We start from the raw sequence: 13151 nt of genomic DNA, 5'->3' as shown, positions 1-13151 counted from the left end.
GTCGACATTTAGGGGAATTATTCAAAAATCAGAAAAACTTAGGGATCTGGGGGACAAGTTTTCAAAATCAGTTTGATGCTTTATGCAAAATTTCATTATTTATGATTACAAAAATGTAATTCCTGAAATTAATTACATTATATAATGTAACTATAAAGCAGAGAAATATACATAATACTGAATTTAGATTGTGTTGATGAATGCTAGGGAGAAACTTAGCCCCTATTTTAGGGGAAGTTTCGTTTGTTTAGGTATATTTATCTTCATACCAATATGGCAGACACCAGGTTTGATACATCCAGCTCTTTAATGCCCGTCCCTGTTCATAAGTTTTATTTAATTTTTGTGCCTTTTAAAGTGACTTATATTTCCGGTGCGAAATCACACCATGGAATAATATACAAAATTACCGATTTGGTGTATGGCATCCACAGGTCCACACCATCACCTATGGTTAGTTATGACTTGTGCCTGATTATTTCGTACAATTTAAAGACATGACTAACCGAATGGAGGTTGTGAATTCACAATATACTCCAGAATTAATTTTTCACAATTGGTATATCTAATGCGTATTGTGTATGTATACTTACTTATACTTACTTGGTATACTTGGTCGAATTTAGAGGGTCTTCCTCACAGCTGTGGTGGTCCACCGCTGACGCCAGTCCATGAGTCCTTCTTCATGAGGGTGATCTGGTCTGGCACAGAGTTTGAGGCTGCCCTGCAGCACGCTGTGTAACCTGGCACAGGAGGCTCATCTGGCAGCGTCTGCAGGAAGGTGTCAAGTGCTTTCTTGAATTTGACGACCGAGCAGCCTGTGGTGTCTCTGACATTTCTCGGCAGTGTATTAAACAGTCTGGGGCCGTTGTGGGTGAGGCTGGAGGCAAGGAGGGTTTTTATCCTTCCTGGTGTCCTGGAGGAGAGGCTTTGTCTTACACATGAGCGCCCAGAACGCTCACTTTCACGTGCCCTCAGTAAGTCAGGGGTAGGGTTAGGCACCTGCCTCTCCAAGATTTTCCAGGTGTATATTATTCTATATCTCTCTCTTCTTCTCTGTTGAGAGTAGAGTCCCAGCTTTTGCAGGCGCTGCCAATAGTTGAGCTCCCTCATTCCTTTAATTGATCTTGTGAAACTCCTCTGGACTGACTCTAGCTCCTGTATGTCCCCATGTTTATGGGGAGACCACAGCTGGCTGCAGTAGTCAAGGATTGGCTGTATGAGGGTCTTCCACAGTGTCAGCATGACCTCTAGCTCCCTTGAATGGAAGGTACGCAGAACCCAGCCAACCATGCGCCTGGCCCTAGTGGCGGTGTCCTTGATGTGCTGCTGGAAGGTGGCATCATTGTCCATGAGGACGCCAAGGCACTTGACTGCATTGCTTGGTGGGATTGGGTGCTGTGTTTTTGTAAGTAACTCGGTGGAGTGGATGAGTTCAGTATTGGGCCCCAGTCTCATTATTTCAAATTTATCCTCATTAAATTGCATGTTGTTTGTGTCAGCCCAGTAGTTTAGCACAATATCAATTAGGACATGGGAACTTTCATAAGGTAAATGTCTAGGAGAAGGCCGCACCCGTTTTTCAAGTATTAACGACGAAAAACGGCAAAAAACAACCAGATTATTGTTGCACATCGCATAGAAACATGAGGAAATGAATAAAAAAGAAACTAAGACTTAACTCTTACACACAAAATGTAAGCATAAACCTACTACTACAATTATGGGGGACCCCAGTGGGAAGCGGGGTTTTTGGGTGGGGGGACGAGGAGAAAAGTGATTTTTCGGGGCACTACCGAACCTAATACAACCAACTAACCTACCCTGGGGGGCCTGTACCCCTACCTAGGCCTACCGGGGGGGGCGAAGCGCCCCCCCCCTGCGACCCCCCCCTTAAGGCCACAGTGATTTTCAGGGCACCACCGAACCTAATACACCCACCTAACCTAGCCTAATAGCCCTGTACCCCTACCGGGGGGGGGGCTTTGCCCCCCTTGCGACCCCCCCTTAAGGACACTACCTAACACATCCATCAAACCAAATCCAAAGGGATGGTACTGCTGCATACATCGTTATACTATCACCATTATAATATACTCCATAAATTAATGAAGCTTACCTTAACCTGTTGGTTGATAAAGATGTGCTGCTGCTTTGAGGAAAACGTGAAGCCGTTGCGAAGGTTCCCTGACATGCAGGACAATTTTTATTTTGTAAAATTAAATTGTGTCTGGCACAAATCCACTAGTTTTTCAATATAACCCCGAATAAGTAAGAACAATTTCATTGTAATTTAGGAAACAGTCAGGACAAGAAGATGGAATTTCAACTTCTTGTGCAATATCAGATGACGTGCTTGCTACGGCCTCAATGTCTAGGAACGAAATAAAATGGCTGTGTAAGAAAATGTATTGTCGCACTGTGATGGGTAAGAAAATGTATTGTCGCACTGTGATGGGTAAGAAAATGTATTGTCGCACTGTGATGGGTAAGAAAATGTATTGTCGCACTGTGATGGGTAAGAAAATGTATTGTCGCACTGTGATGGGTAAGAAAATGTATTGTCGCACTGTGATGGGTAAGAAAATGTATTGTCGCACTGTGATGGGTAAGAAAATGTATTGTTGCACTGTGATGGGTAAGAAAATGTATTGTCGCACTGTGATTGGCCAAACGTGAAGACGTCATAGTGGACTAGTTTGTCTGCGGATTATAGTGGTTACAGGGCTCATTTGAGCAAAAATAAGACACAGTCAACAATAACAACAGACTTAGAAAAATCTGGGAGGAAGACAATAGTAGCGTGGGTAAAGTTTTAGATTCAACCAAATTGGGAAATGTATTATATTAATATATTTTCCTAGTAAAGCACGTGATAACAAAAAACTTTCTCTCAATACATTATTGACGCTGATGTCTACTTACAGAGATAATTATTTCAGTAATTGTAGGTATGCATTTTATTTCTAAGTGTTTTGTATACCTTTACGCTGCCACGGGACCTAGCTCTTGTTCGTTTGTATGTCTGTTTTCATCTTACTTGGCTCCGCCCCATTGTGTAATGTGGCAATATTTTCTTGAATGCGCATTTGCTCCTCCCACTAATGTCGCTCCTCCAATCTAAATACTACTGGGTTCTTTTCAAGGGTTATTATTGGACGATTCATTGGTCTCTCAGTCTTGTTTCAAGGATCTGTTTTTCGTGCAATATAACATTGTAAACGATAGTATTTTGTTTTTTTCCCTATTTCATTATGGGAGAAACCCGTGATTGTCGTTTGTTTTCGGTTTTCAAAAGTTCCGGTTTCTATTATTTTCTTCACACGTCACTTAACTGTCATGGATCCTCCGGTATGGTTGTGTGAAATATGTCGTTATTCCTATTTTGATGTGATTGGCCGATTTCATGGGAATTATAATGGAACTCCTGAAGTAGTGAATCGTTTTCTAAGGGAGCATTCCGTATTACCTTTAAGTGTCCAGTGTGGTAAATGTGATTCGCCTTTACATTTCCGTGAGGATAGACATGTGTGGTATTGTACCAAATCTGTAAAAATACCTAAAACGCGAAAAAGACGTTTGTGTAATTACACTGTCAGTGATTTTAAGGGAACTTTTCTGCACGGGTCCCACCTTCCCCCGTGGAAATTAATTTTATAAGGGTCAACCACAACCTTCCACATCTTCATCGTCATCTTCCGTTTAAGGTAAGAAGTGATTTAACAAAATATATATATTCAAATTTACCCCTGGTTAAAGGGGGGGTCGCAGGGGGGGCGAAGCCCCCCCCCGGTAGGGGTACAGGGCCCCTAGGTTAGGTTAGGTGGGTTTGTTAGGTTCTGTGGTGCCCTGAAAATTACTGTGGCCTTAAGGGGGGGTCGCAGGGGGGGCGAAGCCCCCCCCGGTAGGGGTACAGGGCCCCTAGGTTAGGTTAGGTGGGTTTGTTAGGTTCTGTGGTGCCTTGAAAATTACTGTGGCCATAAGGGGGGGTCGCAGGGGGGGCGAAGCCCCCCCCCGGTAGGGGTACAGGGCCCGTAGGTTAGGTTAGGTGGGTTTGTTAGGTTCTGTGGTGCCCTGAAAATTACTGTGGCTTTAAGGGGGTTCTCTGGGGGGCCCTACCCCCCTCCCCCCGGTAGGCCTAGTTAGGGGTATGGGGGAGGGGTGCTGGAACATTAATTATTCATTTATTGCAAATATCATTCAATGCCCCAACACCCTCCCCCCCCTTCCCCCACCCAAAACCCCGGTTCCCAAAGGGTGTCCCCCATAATTGGTGGGATGAACTAGGGTATACATAGTAAATCTCTAAATCGGTTGGTTTGCAGTCAAAATAAACGTTAAATTCATTGAAACCACACTATTTCTGATGCAACAAATATATTTTTATTGCATTTTTCCAAATTTGGCTGAAACTAAAAATTTACCGTAGCGTGAGTTTGATCGTCGCTATTTCGACTATTATTGATTTTCACTAAATTATCTCACTGGTATACCATTATATACATACATTCCTACATATTCTAGTAAAAGTAAATTGAATATCAGTGATATCTTCATGCGGCCCTCTCCTAGACATTAACCCTTTCATAATATAATAGATTTCTCTAAATACAGCATTTTGAATCCCATGGCCTACTGTCGGCGGCTTCTGTTAATGTAGATACAGAAATTAATAATAATAAAAAAAAGTTTAATTCATTAGGTTTATTTTACATTAACACAAGTTTCCCCCTAAACTATTTCAATAAATCATTTAAACGGATAACCATGAATCGCTTGGTTATAATAATCGAGGTAATCAAATCTAAGTTTCTATCATTGAAAACGCCGAAATACTACCCCACGGGGCTGATACGGATAGCGATACGTTCCGCTTGCCAGAACAGTCGAGCAATTAAGTCATGTTTAACCACTATCAAAGCGAGCTTGCGGCAGAGTAAAAAACGGTAGAATTATAGTTGTGGACGGGACATTTTGAATGAAAAATAGATTTTCCTGTAGTGAATAATGTGATTTCAATGAATATGATATTAATTTTAACAACAAATAAACCAAAATCTTGTTAGACTGTCGAAGAAGGATATTTTTTTTAGAAATTTAATGTTTTTTGCTTCGTCGTGCGATTGCTTCGCTCGCGGAAAAAGTATAACATGAAGCCCTTGTGTACTGGCAAGCGGTACATGCTGAACTGCGCACTCTAGACCAATTGATTATTATTTCTTAGATAATGAAGTATTTATTTGCAATGAAAATAAGTATCCTTTCCTAAGAAAACGGATGTTTTTCTATAGGAAACATCGGTTTTTAGATAGAAAAGCTTTTTCCATCCGTATCTATAATAAAACCACAAAAACTAATAAATCATTAGCTTGCTCAAGTAAGGAGGTATTTGTAGTACGATGAAGGCTCGCGAACAACTCCAATGAAAATGGGATGGAAAGTCACATTTTCTATGCGTCCAGGAGTCTGGGCCAACAAAAACTCCTGCGTTTCATTACTTATACTCTGGTTTTGATTATGGTGACAGGTGTTTTTTTTTAATAAGTTTAAAAGATTGAGATGATCATTGGGTGTGAACTCGAGTGTCCAGGTAATATTCTGCCCTTGAGTCAGACTTTTCTGATTTTCCAACACTGACGAGTCCTAAAAGAAGACTGTATCGGGAGACACAAGGTCTCCCTTCCCAGAAGAGTCCATAGTCCTTCTGTGTATGTTTTATGTTATTGATACTTATTTGTTTAAACTTGTTAGTTTCCGCAAATTATTGCCATGAAAGACATTCAAGACAATGGGGCCTTTGTCGACAATACATTCCAAATGCACAGAAAACGTGGATTTGTTCCGTAACCGAAATACAAACCACGCTATTTTCAAAGGGTATTACTTTTAGCGTAGCTGAAATGGCGAGCCATTAGAATTTAACGAGGGTGTATTACCCCCGCGCTAGTTAGCGGGGGGGTAGGGGAGTGGTAGCTAGCTACCCCTCCTCCCCCTCACACAGGTGAATACTCACTTTAACTTTTGGCTCGGACTGTGACAGACGTCTCTGTCTTGGTCCTCGCTTGGCAGCCTTTGTCTGTTTTGTCTTTACTTAATCGCTTACTTTTCATTTACTCAATATATATGTAAACATGTTTTCATGTTTGTATATATATTTGAGTATAGAAATAAGTAAGTTTCCTTTTCAGATATGTGTGTAGTGTACGATATCTACGTGGAGGCCTCGGCAGTTAGGCCACCACGGCGTATTTTATGGGTGGCGATCGAGTTTGATTTATGTCTTTCTCTCTCTCTCTCTCTCTTGAGGTCGTTCACCCTTTTACTACGTGTTACTACGCCCTTGTAGCCTAGCTTCCTTTCCGTGTGGGGGGTTGCTACGCCGTACGTTTGTATCAATTAGTTATGAATCTAATTGTAGTTGTTTCTTGTTTTTCAGCTTGTAGAACCATTCCTTTCGGGGTTTTCGTTCTTTCTTTAGTGTTCATTCATTTTTAAATTACATAATTACATAGTTACATAATTATAATTGTTATAATTCTGTTTTGGTTACAGCTCTCCTTCCGCGAGTGTAAGTGGTTGTGAGGGCACGTGCCTGTTGTGTAATTCTTGTTCCTTTCCCTCGGGATTCCTCTTCGGAGCCTTCCCGGGGGAATGAATGTGTACTAATATTATTTGTTTTATTTTTTTTTTTTTTTACAGTTACCGATCTAGTTCGTTTCTGTAATATAGCAACGGTGTGAGCTGTCTGGTGGAGTCCTGGGGATTTGGCTGTTGCTGCCTCCCCCCTTGTATTTTCGTCAGGGGCGTGTCTCCTTCTACTGGTAGTACTCCCGTGTCGACGGACAGCTCTCCAGTTCATTTTAGAACAGTCAGGAGGCTTGCCTCCATGGGCGGATAACTTTCCTTCCGAGGGAAGTTTTTCCTGTCCAGGCTTGAGTTTTTCCCCTTTTGGGGGGTTCTTCTCTTGCCCTTTTTTCGTGCGACTATGCTCTTGGTGCTGAGCGGTCGCACCTGCAGTTTCGCTCAAGGGGCTGGGCAACTGCAGGAGCTCCTCTTCGGAGGATTGCTCCTTTTAGGTCACTGGCTGACCAGTCTCTTCCACGAAGTGTTTCTCTTTCGTTCGTGAGAGAGTACACTCATAGAGACTCCTCTTCGGAGGTTTCTTCTGTTGCTGTTGGCCTCCCTCGCCGTAAGGCCCACTGTCCGCCTCGTCATAAGGGCCTCTCATCTCCCTATAAGGGTGCTTGAGGCGCCTTTTGGATCTCCGTTTGCAGCCTACAACTCCTTTTTCTCGATTTTCCGCCTTGGTGCAGATGGACAGCAGTCTGATCTCGTCTTCCGACGGGCAACGGTCTTCCCGACGGACAACGGTCTGCCCGACGGACAGCGGTCTTCCGACGGACATCAGTTTCCCGGCGGACAACGATCCCTTCGGGGCAAAGGGTTGCCCCCACGGGGGTTCTTCCCTTGCGTGTCAGGGTTTCCCTGCGCGCCCTTCTGCTCATCAGCGCTCTCCTGTTCGTCAGCGCTTTCAAGATGATCTTCCCTGCGGTTCCTGTTGGTTCCTGTTACGCGCCCTGTGTGCCCACGTTCGCCCTCGCGATCTAGAACTTCGGTTCAGGTCGGGGTCAAGGACTCTTCTTCTTTGCGCAGGCTTCCACGTGTAGCCTTCTGCTCGTCAGCGATCATCAGCTCGTCAGCGATCATCAGCTCGCCAGCGATCATCAGCTCGTCAGCGATAATCAGCCCGCCAGCGATCTCCGGATCGCCCACGTGTGTTACAGCCGGCACGCCAACGTTCTCCAACACTTCTGAAGGAACATGGTTCGCCAGCTACTAGCTCACCTGCGCATGCTGATCGCCATCGCGCGACCCTCAACTGCGGATGCTGATCGCCATCGCGCGACCCTCAACTGTGGATGCTGATCGCCATCGCGCGATCCTCAACTGCGGATGCTGATCGCCATCGCGCGACCCTCAACTGCGGATCATGATCGCCATCGCGCGACCCTCAACTGCGGATGCTGATCGCCATCGCGCGACCCTCAATTGCGGATGCTGATCGCCATCGCGCGACCCTCAACTGCGGATGCTGATCGCCATCGCGCTACCCTCAACGGCGGATGCTGATCGCCATCGCGCGACCCTCAACGGCGGATGCTGATCGCCATCGCACGACCCTCAACGGCGGATGCTGATCGCCATCGTGCGACCGCACACCTGCGGATGCTGATCACCATCGCTCAACCCTGCGCATACTGATCACCATCGCGCGACCCTCAACTGCGTATGCTGTTCGCCATCACGCGATCGCCCACCTGCTGATGCTGTTCGCCATCGCGCGACCCTGGCATGCTGATCACCATCACGCGACCCTGCGCATACTGATCACCATCGCGCGACCCTGCGCATGCTGATCACTGCTCGCGATCACTCACCTTCGCATACTGCTCGCCATCGCACGATTGCTCAAATGCACATACTGCTCGACCATCCCGTCGGCATATCACAACGCGCCATCGCCAACCTGCGCGTTAGCGCTCACCAGCTCACCACCGATCGCTTGTTGATCCATATCGCCAGCAGTCCTCCTCGCCCACGCGGCAGCGCGTTTCCTCGCCATCGCGCTAACGCTTGCGTTCGCCGCCTCGGACTCGCTCTCGTCCACCTGCCCACCCTCACGACCGCTCGCCTGCGCGCCCTCACGACCGCTCGCCTGCGCGCCCTCACGACCGCTCGCCTGCTCGCCCGCGCGACCGCTCGCCTGCGCGCCCGCGCGACCGCTCGCCTGCGCGCCCGCGCGACCGCTCGCCCGTGCGACCGCGCGACCGCTCGCCCGTGCGACCGCTCGCCCGTGCAACCGCGCGACCACTCATGCTCTCCAATGTTCGCCCACGCGCGAACCAACGTTTTTTTTCATCGCGCAGACGGATGGTGTTCCGTCGCGCGAACCTACAGTGTTTCTTCACACAAATATCGGCTTATTTCTTGCAGTATCCATTGCTCGTCTATGGGTTATCGCCCGCTGACCACAAGGAATTCCCGTCGCGCGAGCTCCAGGGCAATTGCGACCACGATTCCCAATGGGGTTTTCGCAGCAAGACCAGCCCGGCAAGTTCTTCTGGAGCGTATTTCCAGAACACTGTCTCACCCCGGAAACACAGAGCATGGCATTTGCAGAATAGGAGAAACTTAAGGGAGATCTGAGCAACACTCCTTTATTCCTGAACCTGGGTTAGCCCTTCCCCGTCATTCCCTGGAAGGATTTTTGGCAGGGGGGGGGCTTTCTGTTCGAGATTTCTCCATCGGACAAGGGGTAACTGCTTACCTCTTTTTCTGGGAGCTTACCAGGTTCTTTCCCTCCTCGGTTACGGCCCGAGGTTTGGTTCAAGGAAGCTACAGGAAGATCAAGTGTACTTTCCTCCTCTCGAGCTCAGGCACCTTGGCCTTTCGTCGTTAAGTATCTAACTTGCGGACAAGCTCGATGTTGTACCATCTGGACGCGCTGACTGAGGGCTTCCTTCGGGTGTCTCATCTGTGGAGGTCGACGACCTCAGACACCCTTCCATCCTTGAGAAGAGTTTGTTTGTGCCCAAGGACAGAGACTTAGACAGCTGCTGTGCGGAGTAAATCGACTTCTGGTTTCACTCCTCACAGGCGCTTTCTTCCAGACTCTGCAGGGCTCCAGCGCCTTTTCTTTCAACCACGTCGGCCTAAGTTATCGGCTACGACAACTGGGACAAGGTGTCCAATTGCAGTTTCTCCTGTCAGGAACAGATGGCACGGGAGACTCCCCCGGGGGGGGGCATAGTCCTAAAAGGAGTTCACGAACTCTAGGATTGCAGGTTTCTCGCTGGGAGGATGCTTAAGGTTACTCATCCGAATGACAGCTTCCCGATGCCCATTCCCGCATATTCTCTGTGAATAGCCAAGGATATCGCGCCTGCCGTCTCTGTCAGCGAATTCAGTGTCTCTAAACCTCTATGCCATAGCGTCAGCAGAGTTGCCCGGTTGGGCAGAATGATCCATACCTTAGGCGAAGGTCTTCCTTATGATCATCGACGGCTTCACCCCCGGCCCCCTCAGTCGATCCTTTCTTGTAAGGAAGTATCTGAGAGGGGATGTCCATAGTCGACCTCTCAGCCCCGATCAAGTTTGTCGAACAAACTTCGGCCAGCAGAATCGATCAGACTGATAACGAGGCGACAGGACTCCTTAAAAACCCTGGATCGGAAGGACGGGTACTTTCAGTTTCCATTCCATCCATCTTCCAGGGTGCTCGTCGAATTCAGCCTAGACTGCAAGTATTCCTGCTTATGATGCAGTGTGGCTATCCCGCCGTGGCATAGCAGGTTTGTTTCCCCAGAGAACTCTCCCTGCCTTCCTCTTGGCCGCTCAGGGGCAGGCTTCCGCCTCCTCTGCTGTTTGGAGGGCTGGTCAACTCCGGTAGGCTCGGGTTTCGACCTTCTTCAGCGCCGGGATAAGCTTCCGGATACTTACCATGAGTGTGGGCTCATGGTATTTTGCTTGGAGCCTTCTCTTCCTCTGCCTCAACATCTGGAGTATCTGGCCATGATATTGAGCCAACCGCCTTACCACATTGGAAACCCCGCTTCTCGTCCATCCAGCGAGGTTAAGCAACGTCGGTACTTGGATGGGTGACCACCTGGGGACGCCAGATTCTGTTACCACATCCTCCGAGCCTTCCTTTCGGTTGACTGTGGCAAGACTGAGGAGAGTCGCAGTACCTGTTCTCAGTCAAGCAGAGCTTTCAGCCCTACCTTGAAACGTTTCCTAGTTCTTCTTTCCTCATTGACCCGTCTATAGTCCGAACGGTCGCCTCAGGATAAGTTCCATGTGGGGCGACCCAAGTTCCGGTGGCTTCAGGCAATGTTTAACCGGACTCCCTGGCCCTATGGGACCAGCGGAACTATTAGACCTGCAATGGGTGTTGACCTAGGGAGCCTCTTGATGGTAGTGGATATTCTCGTCCTTTCCCCACATTCTTGATGCGGTTCTCGGACTCGTCAAAGGAAAGGGGGGGGGGGGGGCATGTTCCGGTCTAGGCCTATGGTCAAGACCTGAAGGATACCTCTCCATCATTCAGGCAGGCTTAGGGGCCTTAGTCTGGCCCCTCTTCAGATCCTACAGCTACTGCCGAGTCTCCCCGTTGCGCGTCGACTTCATTCTAACCAGCAGGGGACGCGTTTTCACACCTTCACATCTTGCAGTAGAGATACCGGGATGATTGAGATTCTCTCAATACCACCATCGGCTCTCATTCCAGGCAGGGGAATGTTTCTCTCAGACTATCTGAGCAGAGCCTCATAGAGAGAGTGTACCTAGGGGTCTTTGACCTTGGGTAACCAGCAAGTGCTGGTCTGGGGGACCTGATCGCGACAGCTTGGAACCTCAAGCTCCCGCTAGTCTTCCCCCCAGTCTCAGACCCCGAGACACTGGCAAGATGCATTCCGGTGATGGTGGGACAACTTCGACGCGTGCGTCTTCCCTCCTTTTTGTCTGCGGACAATGGGCCTCAACAAGACCAGGTTGTCTGTCAACCTTTCAATGGGAGAGCTCCACTGGGACTATGCGCAGAACGGTTTCTGGACCCTCTGCTTCCCCTGACGGATCTCCCGGGAGAGCTTCTCCCACGGCGCAGACTACTCAAGCAACCACACTGCGACATCTCTCCCGAACCGGGACGTCGCTTCGGCTTCATGCCTGGAGACACTACGCCTCCTCCTCTAGAAGAAACATACCGCTACAGTCGCGGTACGTAGGTCGCGTCATCTGCGATAGTCATCCACAGGGGTCTCCCAGGCAAAGTGAAGAGTCTAAGGTGGTTGGTGCCGTGGGAGATATACCTCTTCCCTTGAGGCCTCTTCTCCAGCAATAACAGTGTTATTGCCTTTCGGCGGGAGGACACTCTTTCCCGCTCTCGGCAATGAAGCCTGTCGCTCAGCCTTTCCCTGACCTTCAGGCTTAAAGGAATAACTTTTTCCTGCCCGCTGGATCTATCCTCGCTCATGCGAAGCTACGATCGTCCCTGCCCTAGTCGGAGGAAGACCTCCAACTTGGAGCATGGCTCGGACTTTTAGTCCTTTAAGAGATCTTCTCAAGACCCTTTTACGACAGGCCTCGGATTGTATTCCGCCTTGGGTCTTCTGCTCACTCTGGCCACGGCCAGTGTGTAAGCAATCTTCTTGGTCTCTTACTACTCCCCCCTTTCTAAGGAAGAGGGGAAGGCAACATTCAGGCTCGCTCCTGAGTTGTTGGCTAGACTCAGAATCTGAGGGTCCCGGCCCTTCGGTCCGATTCATTCAAGATTTCGAGTCTCCATTCTGTGTCTGATGTCCCAAGACCTTCTCTTTCTTGCCAGTAAGGAATCGAGAGGTTAGCGCTGGGAACAGCTGCAGTTTGTCCTCAGTTGCAGCCGATTTGGGAACACAAGGAGGACATGGGGGGAGAGTCACCAGTATACCTCTTCAGCCCGGACTCAAGGACATTCATCTCGTCCTGTCTTCAGACCCTCCCCCGTCACGTCGCCCTACAGCACGATGTTGGATACATCGCAACGTCCCTCGCCTTCGAGTAATACTACTCTGTGACGCAGGTGCTACAAGCTGGAGTCTGGAAGCGTCTGATGACCTTCGCAGCCCGCTTCCTGCAGGGCGTGACCCACAGGAGTCTCGATACGTTTTCTATCGCTCTGTGGTGGCTACACAACAGCTGGTCTAACCTCAGGCTCCCTTTTGGACAGGTAGCAGAAGGTTGAGGGCATTGTTATCAGGTTTTAGTCTGCATGAACGAAAGAAGTATGTCTGGCCCTTACTTCTTTCTTCATCATCCCCTCTACGGGGAAGCAGCATCCTGGTCTCTGCATAGTTCACCTCGAACCTCTGCAGGTAAACCATGCTTCCTTGTGTTCCGAGTATTGAGTCAATACTGTCGCGTCCCCCATACCCTGACGAGGTGGTATTGGGAACGTCCTAACCCAGAGTTCCTTCTGGAACTCCAGGTCAACTGCCTAGGACGAGTCACACTTCTTCCTTCACACACAAGCTTACGTAGGCCACATGGTTCCTTGCGGAGCAAGGAACTTGTGAGGTGCAGGGACTCCTTTTCTCGAGTGCGACTCACTCGGATTC

The 13151-nt window shown here is 48.6% G+C and overlaps 1 long non-coding RNA gene across 1 annotated transcript in view; it reads left to right on the top strand.

Annotated features, from left to right (window-relative positions):
- The first annotated feature begins 315 nt into the window (after positions 1-315).
- The window catches only part of LOC137626443 (uncharacterized), an 88862-nt gene continuing 76026 nt past the window's right edge, over positions 316-13151 (top strand). Inside the window, exon 1 of the long non-coding RNA XR_011041037.1 lies at positions 316-453. This is a non-coding gene — a long non-coding RNA (uncharacterized lncRNA). The remainder of the gene's footprint in view (positions 454-13151) is intronic.

The sequence above is a fragment of the Palaemon carinicauda genome, chromosome 34, assembly GCF_036898095.1.
Source record: "Palaemon carinicauda isolate YSFRI2023 chromosome 34, ASM3689809v2, whole genome shotgun sequence".
Lineage (NCBI taxonomy): Eukaryota > Metazoa > Arthropoda > Malacostraca > Decapoda > Palaemonidae > Palaemon > Palaemon carinicauda.
This window is presented reverse-complemented; position numbering and strand designations above follow the sequence as displayed.